This window comes from Pseudonaja textilis, chromosome 2 (assembly GCF_049901715.1).
Source record: "Pseudonaja textilis isolate UNSWEBS1 chromosome 2, rPseTex1.2, whole genome shotgun sequence".
NCBI lineage: Eukaryota > Metazoa > Chordata > Lepidosauria > Squamata > Elapidae > Pseudonaja > Pseudonaja textilis.
Window position 1 is genome coordinate 179,304,288 of NC_141991.1, and position 19,546 is coordinate 179,323,833.

At 37.1% G+C, this 19,546-nt stretch overlaps 1 protein-coding gene across 2 annotated transcripts in view; it reads left to right on the forward strand.

Annotated features, from left to right (window-relative positions):
* Positions 1 to 5,943: 5,943 nt before the first annotated feature.
* Positions 5,944 to 19,546, forward strand: part of MOB3B (MOB kinase activator 3B) — a 92,222-nt gene continuing 78,619 nt past the window's right edge. Inside the window, exon 1 of one of the 2 annotated variants that reach the window (XM_087926548.1) lies at positions 5,944 to 6,093. The gene's annotated coding sequence lies outside the window, so the exon portion shown is untranslated. Of the gene's footprint in view, positions 6,371 to 19,546 lie in introns of both variants that reach the window. The other variant, XM_087926547.1, reaches the window with a different exon arrangement.

The window sequence follows — 19,546 nt, forward strand, 5'->3', positions numbered from 1 at the left end:
ATTAAGCATTTTTCTTTTAAATAAGCATTGTCCCTACTCCAGTTAGTCAGCAAGCTAAATTTCTCATTCCAGTTAAGAAATCCTGAATTCACACTCTTGCTTTTTAATTTTAAGATTAGTTCAAGGGGATCCTACAATAAAAATGAAGAACAATGGAAAACTGAAATCAGAAAATTGACATGAAGTAGCTAATGGTAGATACCTCAAAAAGCAATTACTAGCTATGTAATTTTTGTAATTACTAGCTATGTAAATTCTGCCATTGGCAGGCTGAAATAGGTATTTAAAATTTTCTGCCTCACGTTTCAAAACAATTTAACCAAATATGGACATTTTGGGAGAGATGATACGTCCTACATAGAGCAAAATGTTGATGGTATTTTACAGTTTTTCAAATTTTTGTTATATTAGACAAAAGAAAAATATTCCAGCTTTTGAATCTGAAAGATGAAGTTGAAGGCAATCTAGTTGAATTCAACTTCTAGTGACTGCATTTAGATAATATTGGCAGTATTACAAAAGTGTTTTGTCATTTTCTTCCAGTTGCTTTTTCAACTTCCCACTCTACAATGTTTATGTGTGCGTTTATTGAACTTTTATGCCACTCATCTCCCCACAAGGCGACCACAATCCTAGAATTCTTGGATAGTTCTTCAAATACTAAGTCAAGCTATATAGTAACTTGAATATTTTTCTTTTGTCTAATATATCACAAGCTTGAAAAACTATAAAATGTCATCAACTGGAAGTAAGTAGCCCTAAGACATTTTGCTCTCTGCAGGACATATCATCTCTCCCAAAATGTCCATATTTGGTTAAATTGTTTTGAAATATGAGGCAGAAAATTAACCCTGCTAAATGTTTAAGATAAACAAAGATGGGCAAGATGCTGTTGTACACTAACATGTTCTAAGTCTATAGAATGGCTTATATAACTTTTATTCTGCTTTACTATACTCTTAAAAAGTTTTGTTCTAGCTACAATAGTCTTAGAACTGCTTTAGAACCATATGAAATGTTTATGCAATCTTAGCAGTCTCCTTGATTAATTTTAAATGATTTAAGACTTCATTATGAAGTTTTCTTCTCAGCTTTATGGGAAGGACTCATTAGAAAAACACTGTAATTTAAAGTAAGAAGCTTAGCACTAATTTTGTACGTAGAAACTACTTCACATGCTTTAGAGCACTCAAATGGAGAAAAATACAATGATTATTCCAAACACTGAGTACCTAGTTCCTTTTAAGTGTTGGGCCAGACTTCACCTAATTTGCCGGAGTTTTTTCCCCCAGCATGTAGTCTTGCCAATTTTCCAGCTTCTGACAAATACACAATTATGCTGTCTCTTTTCATTACTCAGAAGAAAGCATTGAGAGCCCTGGAGAATAGTTAAAAGGGAATTAAGTGTCGAACAGGTTAACATCTCTTCAGAATAACTGGAGATTACTGAATCACAGAGGCATAGTTTTATCCCCATATTCAGCACAAACATCCAAATTAATGAGCCACTGACAGATGGCTGCCTAGGCTTTACTTGAAATCGTTGTTGTTTTCCGTTAGGATGGAGCTCACTACTTCTCAGAATAATTAATTCCATTCTCTTAATATTAGAAATCATTTTCTCGTAGTGATTGAAAATCTATATTCCTACAACTTAAATCCATTTTTTGTGTTCTGGAACAGTGGACAAACACATCTTATTCTTTAATGAATTTAAAGAATGCTATCCTTATCCTCCCAAAAGCCTCTCTTCTCAAAGCTAAATATTCGTAGTACCTTCAATTCCTTTTGATAGGACTTGATTTCTAGCCTTGTAACTGCCTCCGTTCCCTAGATCTATATTGGTTCTAATTTTCTGAATACTTCTGTAAATATGTGTGGGGGCTATTCAGTCAGAATAAAGAACAATTGTTTTCTGTGATTTAGAAATTATCTCTGTTGAAAACCATAATAAAAACTATTAAAGATTCCATTGTAGTTAATAAGCTGTTTCAAGAACATTAAGACCATTCACAAAGAATGTGTTGATTTAGGCACTGTTTTGCAATCTCGTGCTTTTCAGATTTTTAATTCTCATAATTCCTTAAGACAGCATGGCCAATGATTCGGAGATTATGGAAGCTGAACTTTGATACACTGGAACAGATTCCATCACAATTAGCATAGACTGAAATTGATTATAATTCAACAGGGTGTAGTAACTCAGCCTTTGTTTTTAAAATGTGTGAATAAGTATCATGTTAAAGCATGTGGTGTATTTCTTTCAGCATAACATACTAGAATTAACCATGTTATAATGAACCTGACCATCAGGAAGGATGGGCTGGGAAAGCAACACAAAAAAGTATATAAGTACAATCTCCTAAGTACAATAAAAAAAGAAATGCTAAACAAAGAAATCACTCAAAAAGGGCATAGTTATTTTCAAAACATCATCTTTATAAAATACGCTCTAGCGCTTGAGAGCTATCACATGATCAAAACAAGAATAAATTTTGATAGCAGAATGAGAAAAGGTATAGAAAAAAAACATAGATCAATAAATTTACCACTGAGTTTGAAAGCATTTCCATAGGTAACTTTTTCTTTTACAAATATGTTCTGAAGATGCCAAATACTACCTTTTCAGTTTAGTCTTTTTTTTAACCCTTGCCTGTTGCTTGTACATTTGATAATTAAAACAAAGGAAAGTTTCTCAATTCCTTTTTCTAAAATTGCTTGTTTTTATAATCATCTTTAAAAAGTTATATTTGCCCTAGTCATAGAACATATTTTTTTACATTCATTTTGGGCTCACTTCCTTGATAACATGATCAGTCCTTCTTTGACTTAGGATACAATAGCTCCCTTTATTCAAACATCTCACTTTGAAAGTTTGCTTTAGTAGATTTTGGGCATAAATAATTTCAATCATCTTGAACCACGTGGGCTGCATTTTAGGCCAATCTCAGCTGTTAATGTGTTTAAATTAGGGAAGAGCAGTTACAAACAAGTAGGCAGGAATAAGTATCAGCTCAGACTTGTCTCCAAAGGCAGATTTTTCCACCTTTTCCCTGACTTTAAAATGCTTCAAATTTCAAACTTTCATTCAGGGTGGAAGATTTGTAATTTTCAGATTGATGCTGGAGTCCAACTAACCCAATTATTTTGGCAAAGAGATCCACAGGGATATCTGCAGGGAGAGATCAAAAAAGCCAAGTTTATGGCTACACTTAAAAAATGGGGAAGGTTTCAATGGTACAGTCACTGACTTGAATTTTTGACATCTTCCCCCATTGATACCTCCAAGGGTATAGACAATGGAAGCCAAAATCCATCACAGGCAATTGGCCTTTATCCAAAAGCTAATCATGAGCAGATACTTGAGATTTCCTAACTCAATTTGTCTTGTTTATAGCCAATACTGCTGTTCCTTTAATGGTACCCTGAAACCCATTGTGATCACAATTAGACATTTAGAAACTTTTTAGTTAAAGCTTCTTTTTATGGCCTGGAGGCAAATTATGGAAATTTCTCAACTTATTTTACTTCCTTCTCTGGCTATTTGTTACAAGACATTAGAATCTGATTTTATAACTGGGCCATATGAAAGCTGAACTCCATGACTTTTTACTTCTTGGAGAGTCGAGAAACCTCTAATGTAGGTAGCCTTACAATCAACAAGGACTTGAATCTATTTCTCTTGAATCCTGAATATTATGCCTCACTTTTTCATCCAGTCTCATAAGCAAAGGCAGTTCTAGGTCCATATCAGATTTGGGCCAATGCCCATAAGATACAAGACTCCATAAATTTAGTGTCTTTTGTTAGATGAATATGAATAATTTTAAAATAAAACGTTTTACGATTTCACAACGGTTAACAAAAGGGACTGTCTGAGAATTGCTAAGAAAATGAAAAATAATTTTCTCTCATGCCTGAGCAACTGCCTTTCCCTTTCCTGTACATCTCCAGAACAAGGGTGTATATCTAATGATACAGTGATGTAATTGTAGAATGTGACCTTAACAGTTTTGGTGGAGCCCCCTTACACAATCATGTCTTTCCCTCCACAGGGAGGAAAAACATGCAGTGAAAGCAAATATCTTGCAAGTTCTCTTAACAAGACATTTCAGTATTTGCAGAAGAGCTTGTTCCAAACTAAAAATGTACAATATTAAGAAATCTTAATATTGAAAGGCTAGAGAAAACCAATACACACACACACAGGCTAGAGAAAACCAATACACACACACACAAAGCCAAGAAATATCCTCCAGTGCCTTATGGTTTATATCCATACTCCTGTTAAAGCAAAAAAGAAGAGAAAGGAAGAAGTGTTTGCAGTCTTAATTTTGTCTGGATTCACACATTGCCCTTAACTGTGGTTTGCTGAATAAGCCACAGCAGCTAAATTGACATAAGTTTGATGCCAAAATAAAATTACTTTTTGTCTTATCATGATGCATGAGCCCAGTCTTTCTTGTAATGATAAAAGTCTTGGGAAATATCATACATATTGCTCTGAATATCTTGAAGAAATGACAGACAGAAAGCTAAAGAAACCCTCCTTATAACAGAATAAACTATTTTTCCCACTCAATTTCTTTCTTTTTAATCCTCAGGTTATAAAACATTTTACCCTTTGTCAACATTCTCTATTGCTAAGTCTGTTTAATAGGATGTGAAACTTTAGATCCTAGGTAATAACAAATCTCTTAAGAATCATTACTTCTTATAGTAAGAAGTTAGGTAAAGGAATTTCCTTCCATTTAGTTACCAATTTGACAGTTTTTAAAAGAAGTAAATTACAGATAGTCTTTGACATTTAACCATTTAGCAACCACTTGAAGTTACAATAGCACTGAAAAATGTAACTTACAACCTATCCTCACACTTACGACAATCATAGCATCCCATGGCTACATGATCAAAATGTGGGCATTTGGTATGTATATACGATGGTTGCAGAATTCATGCGATTGCTATTTGCAACCTTCTCAGCCAGCTTTCAACAAGCAAAGTCAATGGGGGAAAGCCAGATTCATTTAAAAATTGCATGATCCATTTAACAACTACAGTGATTTGCTTAGGAGTGGGAATTCTGGCCCCAGTTGTGGTTGTATATTTTGAAATAGAACACTGAAATGTTGAGATACACAAATGCTATGGCCTTTGTCCTCCATCCTGCTTATAATCTTACTATATGGGTATCTAATGGGCCTATTGTGTAGTAGTTCAATATGTTTTTTTCTTATCTTCTTATGCCTAACCTGATTCCCTTCACACTTCAACTTCCATGATCCCCAAGCAGAGAAGACTTATCAGAATTGAAATCAAGTAGTTCAAGATTCAGAGACTGAGAGGCAGTTTGATGTAATGGTTAATGGTTAAAGCATCTGGACAAGAAATTTGGAGAGCTTGAGTTCTAATCTTGCCTTAGGCAAAGCCAGCTGGGTGACCTTGGGCTGGTTATCCTTTGTCAGCCCTAGTTTAAAAACAAAACAAAACAAAAGCCAATAGCAAACTTCTTCCAAAACCTTGTCCCCAAAATTGCAGGAATTTGTGCAAGCAGTTGCCAAGAACCAACATGGACTTGAAAGCATAAAATAAAATAATAATAATAAATATAAAAATATAACAACATTAATAATAATAATAATAATAATAATAATAATAATAATAATAACAACAACAACAACAACAACAACAACAATAATACATAAATACTCTTGTTCTTTTCAGCTTTCCTCTAACAGTCAATACTTCTGGTCATAGACTTCACTTTTTGCTTTTGCAAACATTTCCCGCCGTTCTTGCTCCGATATAACCAGTAATCTTTTTTTGTTTTTTTCCTTCGCTGAAATGGAAGAGGAAAACTTTAGCGACGCTCCCTTCGGTCGGCTTGGCCCTTGCCAGGGGGAGAGTGCAAGTACCCAGCCGCGTCCGCCAGGGGAAAACCTCGTCGACTCCTTTCGGGATAGGAGGACGGTGCTCAACCGCGCGAGTCCCGCCGGAGTGTTTGTTGATGTCCCGGCGGCGGTTTCGAGGCGGGAATTCCGTCTCTCCCGTCTTTTTTTTTGGCGGAGGGTCGCTGTCTGCCCGGCGACTGAGGTGCGTTGTGCAGCGCGGGTTTAAAGAGGCCAACTTGCCCATTACAACACCCTCCCCCCCCTCCATTTTTGGGTTGACTGGAGTTTTGATTGGGTTGGGGCTTGTTTGGGGGGTGCTTTTTTTCCCCTCCCCCTCCCTCTTGGAATTCCCTCTTTGGAGTTGATTTACTCGCGGTTGCAAACTACCATGCAGGTTTCCGTCCAACATCCTTGAGCTGTGGAAGGGAGGACCAGAAAAGAAGTCGCCGCTTTATCTCCCACCGGGTTGAACGAAGAAGGTAAAATCCCCGAGGAATGCCTTCCGTTGAGGGGCTGAGAGTCTCCTTATTGGCAGCCCCCTCTGGCTGGGTTCCTCTCCGAAATGGACCTGGGGGGTGGTGTTGTGTGTTTGTTTGTGTTTGTGTGTGTGTCGTTGCGTGCGTGATGATCCCGCCGAGGAAGTGGAGAAGGAGGGAAAACTGCGCATCCTGAATTATGCAATATTGCGCCGTGAAAATTTTGGCTCCCCGCCGCCGCCTTGCCTCGTCCTTCGCCAGCCTAAGTTCAGGCGGCTCTTAGGGGGAAGAGAGGCTCTTCGGAAGCTCGGCCGGGGACCCAGGGCTGTTTTAAGGCATGGGCCTGAGGGGCTCGTGCCCGTGGTGGACCCCACGAGCGTATAGGGGCCCCATACTAACCTGTGTAGGTTAACCCTTCGATGCACCTTGTGTCGTAGAAATAGAGCAACTTGTAAGGGCTTCCTTGAGTAGCGTTGTGGTGTTTTGTTTTTTTGTTTTTTTGCAAGCCTCGTGTAGTGTACAAATGTTTGTCAGGTTGATTAGTTGTTGCTGCTCTGCATGCTTTTAATGTTTCAAGCCCGATTTTGTTGGAAGTGCCAATAAAATAAAGGTACGTTTTAATTGTATCGACCATTTACATTTTTAGTCCTGTGAGTAGTTGTCGTAGGGGCCCCCACTACCCTGCTTGGCTCGTTAATGCTGTTAAGACTTCTTGCTCCTAAATTAGATTGAATTTGGATTTCCACCTCATCCTTGAGCGGATGTTAAACTCGGAAGTCAGGCACCAATTGCAATGGAAATTACCCCCGAAAAGGGCACGGAGCATCATGTGGCGGCTGCTTCTTTCAAGCCATATACTACTTGAACCTATTATAGGTAGTCCTCGACCTACAACAGCTCGTTTAGTTGACCGTTCAATGTTAGAGCAGCATGCAAAAAGTGATTTAGGATCCCTTTTCACACTTACCAACATAGTGGCATCCCCATGGTCACATGATCAAAATTCAGATGCTTGGCAACTGGCCCATATTTATTATGATGGTTGCAGTGTCCCAGGCTCATAGGATCCCCTTTTGCGACCTTCTGACAAGAATAGTTTTTATGGGAAAGCTGGATTTACTTAATAACTGTGTTACTAACCTAACAACTGCAGTGATTCATTTAACTCTGGCAAGAAGAGTTGTAAAATGGACCAAAACTCACTTGTCTCGCTTAGCAACACAAATTTTGGGCACAGTTGTGGTCCTAAGTCAAGGACTGTACTGTTTTTTTTTTCCCAGAGTCTTTTAGCAACTGGGGCTGCTGATCCCCCCTTCTTCCTCCTCTTCCTCCTCCTCCTCCTCCTATAAAGAGCCTTTTGAATGAAGAAGAGGGGGAAGAGATAGTTGCTGGAATCATGTGTTTAGCTCCTGCCTCCCTTCAGTATAGGAGGCCTTTTATAAGGAACAAGATTAATTGCCTGGGAGACAGAAATTGCAACAGATTCAACACTTTTGGTGTGTGGAGGGGGAATAGTAAAGGGATGTTATAGCATTCGTGGGAGGATTAATGCCAAGGAGATTTGTATATTTTATTTCAATTCAGGGGACCTTTAGTGTCTGAATTACATTCCATACATCCAAGTAACCATGCCATTCTGGGAAAAGCGGGCTTAAAGTAAACCACATAACTCTTAACTAAAGTCACTTAACTAAAGTTGGTTCCAGGTAAATTGCCAGGACAGCAGCAGTGGCTTTCCTATTTATTTTTTTGAAAGTAGAAGTTGATTGAAATAATTTCTTCTGGATCTTCTGTCAAGCATCTCAACACCTCCCTTTTCCTTTCGGATTTTGCTTTCTAAGTTTTGGGATGAAGAGTTTTTTTTTTCAACAGATCTTCTGACAAAAAAATGGAAGTTTGTGTTTATTTTGTGTGGCACAAGAGTAGCAAGTGGGCTATTGTTTAAAACCCACATAGACAGAGTTGAAAAGGACAAACTGGAAACAGTTCTGATAAAGCTTTTGAGAACCCAGTTGGAAAAGAAAGACATTTGTTAAGGGAGAAGGCAAAAAAAACCCCTATTTAGAAATCCTAGGTTATTGCATTCTGTTACCAACTCTTTTTCTATTTTATACTATTCTGTTCTGTAACTTTCCCCGGTATATTTGCTTCTGTTAAGGGAGCTTAATTTACTGCCTTTAGGGAATCTCGGACTGGTTCTTCAGGATCTGCTGTTTTAAATGCCTTTGATTTGTATCTCTGAAAGGAGGCGAAACCTGAAATAAAAAATGTCAATAAGGCCTCCTTTTCAGAAAAGGAGGGAGGGTGGCTGGACGATTTCTGATTCAAGGCATCAAATGATGATGATGAAACAGTGGCTGTTCTCAATATTATTTAGCAGACTTTCTGAAATTCATCTCTCTTCTCCTTAGACAGAAACTTGGGAACTGGGAACTTCAGAACAGAACCTCTTTCTTAACTGTTGTAATTGTGCTACTGAGGGAAAAAGAGGCCCACTGCCAAAGCTTCAGGATTGGTGACCTGTTTCTCACCTTTCAAGCAATGCTTGTTAAAAATGGAAAGGACGTAGGGTTATATAAATGGAAGCTAAAGGCTGAATCAGTGAAAAGCCTGACCTCGTGCAAGTCAGTAAATTTGGAGAAATGCAGCATTTGGAGAATTGTTGCCAACTTTGACTAAGGGAACCAAATCAGAGGACTGGAGTCCTTATTCCACTTTATAATAAGCTACTTTGCAACAATCAGGTAAAATACTTAAATATGAAAATGTGGAATTGTGGAACAAGTCACAAGTACACTGCTTATTCATCTATGGCAGGGGTATCAAACTGGATTTCTTCAAGGATCAGCATTGTAGTTCTCTGTGGGCCGGCCAGAGGGGGGCGAGATGGGACAGACGCCTCCTGCAGCATCCTGCCAACCAAAATGGGGCAGGAGGCACATGTGCCCCCCATGCCCTGATTGGCCAGCAGGGTGCTGCAGGAGGCCATCCGGGCTGAAAATGATGTGTGCCCCATTTTGGCTGCCAGAGGCCCCATGGACCGGTCCCTTGCTATTCCCAGGCCAGCCCTGTGGGCCACATTTAAACACCCCATTGACTGGATCTGACCCATGGGCCTTATGTTTGGCACCCCGGGTCTATGATGTAGTTATGATTTTCTGAGAAAATCTCAGATTGGATGTTTGTAAGGATTTCTGTCTATAAAAATCCTTGAAAACAGTCTTTGCTGCTAGACTACACTATTCAAAATTTTCTCCCACCCTTAAGGATTACATAAAATAAACTAGGATTAGTGTAATATTTTTAAGACACAAAAGTGAATCTTTGAATATAATGGCAATTCAGACCAGTTTTTGATTCAAATGGACTAATCTGACAGTATTGCTCAGGTGATCAAAATGAAGGAAGAACAACTAAATCTACCTGTGTTGAATATATAATCTTGTCAATTAAAGTGTTTAAAAACTGGGTTGGGTAGAGGAATCACACATAGTTGTTACTTGACAGAACTACTAGAAGTGCAAAGGTAAACATAATCTTCCAAATGAAAAAATCTGCTTATGATGCATTTTCTTTTAATAAGATCGCTCTTTATCCCTCTTATTAACCTCTTATTGTTTAGGTAAGATTATTAACAACCTTTGGTTTTCAAACAGCTGTTTGCAAAATAAAGTAAGTAAGATAATTATCTGAATAAAGAACATTTAATTTAAAAAAATCCTGATTCATGCTATAAAAAAGAGGCTCATGGCCTTTTTGCCAGGATTCCAGGTTGCTAAATCATATTCAGCACCATTTGTTTTTCATTTAGTACTCTTTTTTTCTTTTTACTTCTGTTGCCATTTTCTGACTTCATCTTCACATCTTTTGCATTGAGGAAACTCTAGGTATGCAGATGGAACAGCTATGATTTGTAGGTTACTGGCACTTATGGCAGTAATAAGTTGATTTTCTGCAAATTTTGATTTTTATTATACTGTAAATGTGTTTCTTTTTCACAGATGCACATTGTAAATAAATGCAGAGAATTCAGATCTGAACTGTAGCTCCAACTGGATTTGGCTTTTGCTAAGCTCATAAAACTAAATGTACTGTGATTGGTTTTGATTAGCTTTTAACTAATCTTTGAAAATCTCAAACCATTCAAGTAGGTAGCAAACTTAGCTTTGTTTTGCTGGCTTTATTACCAGACATGTTTGATAAACTGCGTTTGGCATAGTGGATCTTAAATTACTTACGTCTACCCTATAGTTTGGGCATTTTTGTCATTCTTCTTCCTCTGCATGATGCAATGAACAGGGTTCTAAACTCTAAGTAATTTTCAGAAACCAAAAATCTTTTTCTACTGATACTTAGTTGTTTTGTAAATGGACAGATTTAAGTAGATTCAAATCTGCTTAATTCTTGAGAGATATTTTTTTCTTAACTCTAAAAATGGCTGTGGTTTTTTTCTTTTTTGCTTTCTCTTTCTTTTTTATCACCTGGATATAGTTAATGCTGTTCAGGTTTACCTTCTTGAATCATCGATGATTAACGACACAGTAACATCTGAGATAATAGTCATGCTAGTAGAGCCTTTGTTGATGTAGTCATTCTTTTTCTCCTTATACTGTCATCTTGTAAAGATTCTGATTAAGAAATAATCATTCTGCCAACAAAGAATTAAAAGAAACTGCAAGGGTTCTTACCTTGGATTGACTGATTTGTTTTGAGCTGAAAAAAAATTGGCATCAGCTTTAATGACAGTCATCAGATATGATATGGACAACCAGTAAATCTTCCATATGTCATTTTGTGTTGTCAGTAAATTCTGTACAATTACTCTTTGCAAAACTGAGGATGCCTTTATTTAAAATCCTCAAATGGGAATAATAGATAATTAGTAATCTTAAGATGTTATTGGAAAAATAAATTTAGTGGTATTAAATTACTACAACTTTAATAAAATCCATCTAATCTTTTTAGATGGATGCCTGTAATGAAGTTTCTTTTTTAAAAAAAAAAGAATAAAGAAACAACATCCAATACCAAATAAGCAGTAATAAAGATATAATAGTACAGAATAATTTATTGAAGATTGTGAATGCAAGCCTGGATATGTCAATTTTTAATAGAGGTTGTCTGAGCAAGAACAAGATTGCTAGCATATGGCTACTCTCTCTCTTTTGTGAAAATTATTATGTCAATGCATATTACCTCCCAGAATCTAGATTCTTATCAACCTTGCAAATATCAGATTTTGCAAGGCACAAGGCAAATCAATACACAGGAAATATTGCGCAGATACTCAAATTTGCTTATGGTAAATTAGCCAATAGGGAGGGTTTATTTTACTTTCCTCCTTTTAACAGCTGAGTTAAGTCCATTTATATTCATTGTAAACAGTATTTTCCATGATTATATTTTGTAATTAGGTTTGGCAGCTCTCGTAGATCTTGGTTCACATGGTTCTTTGATATCCACCTGTCCACCTACTGCACCTTCCTCTTGGAATTCAACTAGTGAGATCTCTTTTTCTGCCTCTTCCTCTCTCCTTCCAAGAAATTCTGCGTAGAATAGTTCTGCTTTCTCAATTGAATCAATTCTATGTCTCTGTTCTTGCCATGTAAACATTAGTCCTTCTGGAATCCGCCATCTATAATTCACCTCCTTTTTCAATAATATTTTAGTCAGGAATCGATATTCTCTTCTCATCTCTCTCACTCTTCTAGGTATTTGTTTTAAAACCACAATCTCCTTGCCTTTGTATTTCAACGTCTTCTCTCTTGCCACTTGTAATATTTGTGTTTTAATGGCTTTTTTTTTGTAAATCTGATGTGAACTTCTCTTGGTAGGTTGTTTCTCATCGCATATCTTGTAAAAACTCGGTATACCTCATCTACTCCATCCATCATCTTCTCCTCTGTTATTTCCAAGGCTTCATCCAGAATTTCTATCATTATTGCAGCTAGGTTTTGTTCTTTTTCTTCCTCTATATTTTGAAATCTAAGATAGAATTCTGATCTGTCCATCTCCCACTTCAGAATCCCACTTTTATCTTGTTCAACCACTGTTAATCTACTGTCAATGTTTCCAATCTTCTCATCTCTTTGTTTATCTTCTTCTTCAATTTTTTGGGAATCTCTCATCATACTTCACCATCATTTGTTGAATATTTTCAATTTTTTCATCAGGCTTCCCTGTTCTTTGTTCAATGTTCTCTGTTCTTTGTTCAATATTCTCTATTCTCTTTTCAATGGTATCTGATTTTGTTTTGAGATCTTGGATCCCTTGCATAATCATCTGTAGAGTCACATTTTCTTGTTCTTTATCTTGCTTTAACACTGTCTGAATTAAACGTTGTCCTCCAGATGGTGGGGAGGCGGAAGTAGAAGTTGAGGCGCCAGAAGGTATGAGTTTCCTATCATTTTGAACGATTCGAAATCTTCAAATTCTTTTAGACCTTAATCCGATTAGTAAAGTAGCCAATTATAATCCAAGGTGGGAAATGAAAGTGGTAGAGAGTAAAAAGCCCAATAGTAGTAAAAAAAAAAGGAAAGAAAAAATTATTCAGGTTCTTCTGAACCTTAATCCAATTATGAAATAGTCAATTGTAATCCAAGATAAAATATAAAAATAAGAAAAAGAAAAAAGCCCAATAATAATAAGGAAAGGATGAAAGAAAAATTTCTTCAGGTTCTTCACACCTTAATCCAATTGAAAGGTCTCAAAAATAAAAATAAAAATAAACCATAAAAATAAACCAAAAATATGGATGGAAGAAAAGTCCCAATAAAAAAAAGAAAAAGGAAAAATTCTGAGGCCTTCCCTTTAAAATAAAAAGCAAAAGTAAAAATATTACAAAAATAAAGGTTTACAATAGAGCTGGTAGGAGGAGTAACACAACTAAAAAAAAAAAAAAAAGCACACACAGCACTTTATTTAATTATCCAAGGCTCTTAGGACTCTCTTCTCCACAAGCTTCAAAGCCAAGCTTCAATTGTTGATAGAAATCCAGAAGAACACCTGTAATAACACTCTCCCATGCTCTTCCCTCTATCTTACCAAGTTGCAATGTCCTTGAAAGGGAGTCTTTCACAATTCTCTCAACTTCAACTAAGATATTTTCAAGCCTCTAGTTGGCAGTGTTACAAAGTTTCTTTGTTTTCACTTTCCTCCTCCTTTCCCAGACAGAACATAATAGAAGTTAAAAGGGGGGATATATATATATATAAAGAAAAATAACTAAAGGGAGCCTCTAATCTAAAAAATTGAAAAATCAAAAAAGAGAAGAAAAAATAAATATATATAAAAGAAAAACCAGTCCAGTTAACAAATGCTAAGTCGCGATAGAAATCCAGTAATAAAGAAAGTACAAAAGTAAAAAGCCAAGCCTCACTTTGACATTTTCATTTAAAAACCGCCGCTTATTCAGTTCTGTCAAAACTTACAGATTTTTTCTTTTTCTTAGGGTGTCCTTTTCTCAGAATAATGGTTAAAAAAAAAAGTTCTCACCAAGCCGACACACTTTCTCTTTCAGTCTCTTCCGTTCCGGAGCTGTCCCAACTTCAGCAGCTTAATGGCTGCCTCTCCGCCGCTGGCCAAAAGGGCTTCTCCTGAATCAACCAGGGACTTTGCGATGTCCCTGGGATCCACAGGATGTGCCCTTCACTGTCGCCATCTCTACGGGACGGTTTAGGTCCATTTGGACCGACCAGAGGCAAAGATATCGGCCGCAATCTCAGAGCTCCGAGATTGCAAACCATATCGTCGCGATGTCAGCTCCGCCCTCCTGGGTTTATTTTACTTTCCTGTAACTTGGATGCAGGCAATCAACTTTCCTTAGTGTACATAATGACATGTATTCTTTGTTTAGAATACACAACGATAGATTTGCTAGCTTGAGTTAAACTAGGGATCTGTATAAAAACCATGTTGTTTTGGGGTGGTCTTAGCTTGGGCAAGCATGCATGAGGCATGTTTTGGATTGTGGTTCTTCCAGCTAGCATTGCTGTCAGGGTTTTTTTTAGGTGCTATGATTGGAAATAACTCTTGTAGTTGCAGTGTTAATTTTCAATTCATCTGTCTGAATTCATATGTCCTTTCCGCATTGACTTAAGCTGAATCTGGACAATCTTGGATGGAGTTTTGGATCAAAACTGAAGGTATTTAAGGAACACATGGAATAATATCACTGATGTTGGAATAGTAAACAATGAACTACAGAAGAAAGAAATTGCTGCAAAATGCCAGTAGATTCATTCTTGGATATCTTAAGTAATAAATTGTAGGGAATACATGGCTTTTATTTTCATTTTACACCTATTAATGTTTTAGATTTATCACTCAGGTAACAACATAACAATAGAGGAATGAATGTTATTTACTGTGTTTTATTCTGCTAGTTGTTAATGTATTATTTTAGTGTCTCGGGGTCATGTGATCCCCTTCTACAACTTTCTGACAAGCAAAGTCAATGGGGAAACCAGATTCCCTTAACAACTATGTTACTAATTTGACAACTGCAGTGATTCACTTAACAAACGCGTCAAGAAAAGTCGTAAAATGGGGCAAAACTCACCACATTTCTCACTTAGCAATATAAATTTTGGGCTCCGTTATGGTCGTAATTTGAGGCCTACGTGTATGTGATTGCTCCCATGGCCCAATCTCCCCAGGATCTACGTTTCTATGTGTGAATGCCATGAATTCACAATAACTAAATAAAGAGGGGTTTTGGGGGACAAGGAACCTGTTTCTTGGTTCTGCTAAGCCTGGGCCAGAACATCATGTTACTAGTGTCAAGGATCCAGTTTTCAAGAGGAACAAGGTCCTCCAAAGTGGTTGAAACACCACTGTTGGTATGGTGGCCCAAAGGAACATGGTGTACATGGTGGCTTTGTATGACTAACCATTCAGCCATTTAGAATAGTAGATTCTGATCCTATTCCATCTGTTTACTCATGAATAATCTGGTCTGATAGATCATCTTCAGAAGGTGTTGGCCCCCTTCCTGTATCACCAATGCAAGGAGAAAATGACAGGACATCCATCTCAAATGTTTAATTCAATCAAGGGTTTTTTAATTACTTTAATACAGGTGATTGTTCACTTTACAACAGTTCATTTAATGATCGTTTGAAGTTACAACGGCACTGAAAAAAGTGACTTATGACTGTTTTTCACACTTACCACTATTGCAGCATCTCCAGGGTCACGTGATCGAGATTCAGCCTCTTGACAACTGATTCATATTTATGATGGTTGCAGTGTCCCAGGGTTATGAGATCACTTTTTGCAACCTAAGAAGCAAAAATCAATGAGGAAGCCAGATTCACTTAACAATCGTATTACTAACTTAACAACTGCAATGGTTCACTTAGCAACTGTGGCAAGAAAGGTTGTAAAATGGGGCAAAACTTAACTATTTTGCTTAGCAACAGAAGTTTTGTGCTCAATTGTAGTTGTAAAACTACTTGTAAAACTATATCTGTAATAATTATGGCTGTGTCTAAACCTCAGTTTTTTTAAAAATGAGTGAAACTGACCACACAGAAGTCCCATTGTCCAGTCTTTCCCTTATGTTGCTAAAGAACCAATTTAAAGACTGAGAGTTGACACATTTCATCCATCCAGTCTTTGGAAACTGTAAACAGATTATACACGAGTTTCCAGAAATATGCAATGATTTTTTAGCAGCAATCCATGCATTGGAATGCCTAAATTCTTCATCAGTTCTATTTTTAGTATATTTAAAAATATACTAAATCATAACCTCTTTCCAAGTGCCTCATTCTTATACTAAGAATCAGCAATGTTACGAATTCAGCCAAAAATAACGATGAAAATACATTCAAATTCATTACAACTGAAATATAAAATAACCAACTAAAACTATTTAAACCTCTTTTTCCTTCTTTAAAACTCATTTTTGATTAATCTCACTTTAAGAATGACAAATATTTAACTTTCTTTTTTTTTTTTTACAACAAGCCCATTGATTTTGGAAAATAGGAAACTTCTAATTCTTTGTTCCATCCAGATTTATTTTAGGAAAGTTTATAAATTGTCAGGGAAAATAAATTTCTAGCTTCTTGAAAAAAAATTTTTTCCCTGTACAGAAAATTTTTAGGGGTTTCTGAAGTAGCCATCAGGTCCAAGCACAGAACATAGTAAATGTTTTTATAACAAGTCAAATTTCTTTGCATAACTTTTCATGAGTTTAAAAAATATTTACAATTACTTGATCAAAGGTAACACTCCTATTTCAGGCATCTTTTTCAAAGCAATATTTTTCCTACCATTCTTGAATAGAGGTTATTCAAAACAATTATTTATTTTGAGACTAAGAATCACATTTTAATTTCTTATCAAATATAGTAATCTTTGTTTAGTGGCTGCCTTGTTAAGTGACCATTTGCAGTTACGACAGTGGTAAAATATAACTGATACATTCCCATGTTTACAACCTTTGCAGGCCTATAAAGCAAAGAAAGCTGAAGTAAATTTGTAAGCAGAGTTGCTGTTTAACTTAGCTATTGTCCTGCTTAACAATTGAGTTGTTTGTCCCAGTTATGATTGCTAAATGTATTAGAGAAATGTGTTTGAATGGTTTCAAAGCTGCAAATGCAGTAGAGTTTCAACTACATTTACAACCAAGATTTGCCAAGAGTTTTGAGCTGCCAAATAATTCAAACTCTAACCTTAAATTAAAATTCTGAGCAATTACCACGTGGTCCACTTGTAAACTAATAATTTCTAAACAGTTATGTAAATTGTAAGTTTTATATCTGGTTGCTTTAAATAAATAAAAGGCCCTTCTATTATCAAAAATTTCATTTATTTTTCATTATTTCTTTTTCATAACATCTCCCCCCATTATTACTGCATGTATTCCTGATTAAGTATTCCTGATTTACAGAGGATTTTTATATGTATAAATTGGCCTACTAGTACTAGATTAAACCATAATATGGTTTATTGGTTTTGGCTTAATGTACTATATGAATCTAAGCATTGTAAATGCTAACTTATGGCCTAATGTGTAAACCTGAGTACTATGATTAATCAAACAAACCATGGTTAAAATAAAAGGCATTTTATCACAACTTGTAAACAGTTTTATTAAGTTTAAATTACAAATTTAGTAGGAGACAGCAAACACTGTGGAGTGAATTTCTGAAACAAACATATCTATAGTCCAAGGTCAAATCACATTTAATTATGTATGGATTGTCTCACAAAATAAATTGACAGAGTACTTAAGACAATGAGAACATTTTAAGACAATGCGAATTCAACTATATTTAATTAATACAATGCTAAGAGCTTGTCTATTGGAGGGTTTTATTTGCCTTGGTCACATTTACCAATTACTTGTTCAGTGGCCATTCAAAGTTACAATGGTGTTATAAAAAGAGACAGCCAATGTAATGTCCCTCCAGTCATGTAATTCAGATTTGGCTGCTTGGCAACTGACACACATTGATGATGGTCACAGCATCCTTTGATCATGTGATGTTATTTGTGAGTTTCACAGTCTGGTTCCTACAAGCAAAGTCAATGAGAGAGCTGGCAGGAGGTTGCAGGTTGAAGTTGTGTAATGTCATGCTTAATGACTCACAGTGATTTGCTTAACAACCGCAGACAGAACAAAGAAATTGATGTAGGTCAGGCATGGTCATATGATTTTCTTTTCATTTTACAACTGGATCATTTAGCAATAGAGTTGCTGGTCCCAATTTCACTTGGTAAGTGAGGACTACCTGTTCTAGCAAAAATCTACAACTTCTTTTAAAATTGCATTTATGTGTGAGTTGATATTCACCTTGATATTTCCCCAAAAACTTTTAAGATTACATAATGGTTTTCAGTCAACTTCTGTCTGCACATTAGCATCAGCTATAAAACCTGTACTTGTCGCGGAAATGTCAGATAATAAATAAATATCTTGGTCATGTTCAATTCTGCAGCCACTGCTGAGTCACAAAAATCTTAATCTTCATAACAAAAGATGAATATCATAAAAAATACCTTATCTCAGTAAGGAAATGTTTTTTGTTTTCAATTTGCTTATGGTAACATTCACCACCCATCATGATTTTGTATCCCCAGGCACATTTAACATGTATGCCCAGTTTCTTTCAAAGTCAGTACGTTGTTTTACAAACATTAATTCCAGGGGAATTTTTCACAAATCACACATCAGTATAAAGCAGTGGTTGCCACTGGTGAGCGAGAAAATTTTTGTGGTCCACAGAGAAATGTCTCCCCCGCAAAGCACCCCCCCCCAAATCAATTAATCCAGGCTGCGCGGGAACACAAGGCTGCGCTGCCCACATGGCCTGCCTACCCACTGCCCCCCCACCCTTCAGCCAAGTGCAAATCGAGTAGAGCCAAGCAAGCTGGAACTAGAAGGTAAGATCAAAGGCGGGGGAGGGAAATCCACCCCGGGGTGGCTTGCTGAAGTTGGTGGGAAAGTTGTTCCCATATTCCAGAGCTGCAGTAGTCACAGGACTGTCCTGTGCACTGGTCTTCCATGGATGAGCTGCTCTGGGATGACCAAAGGGCCAGTTTTGTGACTACTGCAGCTCTGGAATATGGGACCAGCTTGTGGTGGGGCGGAAATCTCCGCCGTAGGGGCTGGCAGCTGTAATGTACAAATTTGCAGGTGGTGCAATGTGCAAAAAGCAGCGCAACCCTCGCCGGCCAGGATGAGGTAATGGTGCCATTGCAGCAAGAGGGGGCTGGTGGCACAAGCAGGCTGAAATGGTTCCTTGATGGCCGCAGGCTATAGGACAGCCCGGGGCAGGAAAAGTACCAGCTGGTGGTGGTGGGAGGCGTCGGAGTGGGCAAGTCTGTGCTCACCATCCAGTTCAGAGGCCCCAAATATGGTGGCAGTGTCAGTTTTCGGGGATTAATAAATTACAGTGGCTTTTCAGTAGACCGACTCACAATTGTTCTTCATAAATATGAAATTGGCAAATATAGCAGCAGCAAAATGCATGGCTAATTGAAGCTGCTACTGTTCTGAATGATGTAGATCAGTTCCCACATTGGTGTTTGTTATGTCCATTGGTATCCTGAGCAGAGGGATTGAAAACATTGCCTGTTGGAAAACAGGTGAAGAGTTAGTGCCATTATTGCAGTTGGTTGAGAAAACTGTTAAGAACTGTCAGAAAAGTGTTGTACGGGTAGAAC